This window comes from Salmo salar, unplaced genomic scaffold (genome assembly GCF_905237065.1).
Source record: "Salmo salar unplaced genomic scaffold, Ssal_v3.1, whole genome shotgun sequence".
In the NCBI taxonomy this organism is placed as follows: domain Eukaryota; kingdom Metazoa; phylum Chordata; class Actinopteri; order Salmoniformes; family Salmonidae; genus Salmo; species Salmo salar.
In genome coordinates this window covers 109,722-111,458 of record NW_025548481.1, presented here as the reverse complement: position 1 = coordinate 111,458, position 1,737 = coordinate 109,722, and positions in this window count along the sequence as shown.

The following is a 1,737-nucleotide window of genomic DNA, read 5'->3' as shown; positions in this document are numbered from 1 at the left end:
AACCCTCCAATCCTTCAGTCAGTGTTATGTTAACTATAATACTCCAACCCTTCAGTCAGTGTTATGTTGTTTATAATACTCCAACCCTCCAACCCTTCGGTCAGTGTTATGTTATCTATAATTCTCCAAGCCTTCAGTCAGTGTTATGTTATCTATAATACTCCAACCCTTCAGTCAGTGTTATGTTATCTATAATACTCCAACCCTTCAGACAGTGTTATGTTATCTATAATACTCCAACCCTTCAGTCAGTGTTATGTTATCTATTATATTCCAACCCTTCAGTCAGTGTTATGTTATCTATAATACTCCAACCCTTCAGTCAGTGTTATGTTATCTATAATACTCCAACCCTCCAGCCCTTCAGTCAGTGTTATGCTATCTATAATACTCCAACCCTCCAACCCTTCAGTCAGTGTTATGTTATCTATAATACTCCAACCCTTCAGTCAGTGCTATGTTATCTATAATACTCCAACCCTCCAACCCTTCCGTCAGTGTTATGTTATCTATAATACTCGAACCCTTCAGTCAGTGTTATGTTGTCTATAATACTCCAACCCTTCAGTCAGTGTTGTGTTGTCTATAATGCTCCAACCTCCAGCCCTTCGGTCAGTGTTATGCTATCTATAATACTCCAGCCTCCAACCCTTCAGTCAGTGTTATGTTATCTATAATACTCCAACCCTTCAGTCAGTGTTATGTTATCTATAATCCTCCAACCCTTCAGTCAGTGTTATGTTATCTACAATATTCCAACCCTTCAGTCAGTGTTATGTTATCTATAATACTCCAACCCTTCAGTCAGTGTTATGTTATCTATAATACTCCAACCCTTCAGTCAGTGTTGTGTTGTCTATAATACTCCAACCCCAGCCCTTCAGTCAGTGTTATGTTATCTATAATACTCCAACCCTTCAGTCAGTGCTATGTTGTCTATAATACTCCAACCTCCAACCCTTCGGTCAGTGTTATGTTATCTATAATACTCCAACCCTTCAGTCAGTGCTATGTTATCTATAATACTCCAACCCTCCAACCCTTCAGTCAGTGTTATGTTATCTATAATATTCCAACCCTTCAGTCAGTGTTATGTTATCTATAATACTCCCCCCTCCAACCCTTCAGTCAGTGTTATGTTGTCTATAATACTCCAGCCTCCAACCTTTCAGTCAGTGTTATGTTATCTATAATACTCCAACCCTTCAGTCAGTGTTATGCTGTCTATAATGCTCCAACCTCCAACCCTTCAGTCAGTGTTATGTTGTCTATAATACTCCAACCCTTCAGTCAGTGTTATGTTGTCTATAATACTCCAACCCTCCAACCCTTCGGTCAGTGTTATGTTATCTATAATGCTCCAAGCCTTCAGTCAGTGTTTATGTTATCTATAATACTCCAACCCTTCAGTCAGTGTTATGTTATCTATAATACTCCAACCCTTCAGTCAGTGTTATGTTATCTATAATACTCCAACCCTTCAGTCAGTGTTATGTTATCTATAATACTCCAACCCTTCAGTCAGTGTTATGTTATCTATAATACTCCAACCCTTCAGTCAGTGTTATGTTATCTATAATACTCCAACCCTCCAACCCTTCAGTCAGTGTTATGTTATCTATAATACTCCAACCCTTCAGTCAGTGTTATGTTATCTATAATACTCCAGCCCTCCAACCCTTCAGTCAGTGTTATGTTATCTATAATACTCCAACCCTTCAGTCAGTGTTATGTTAT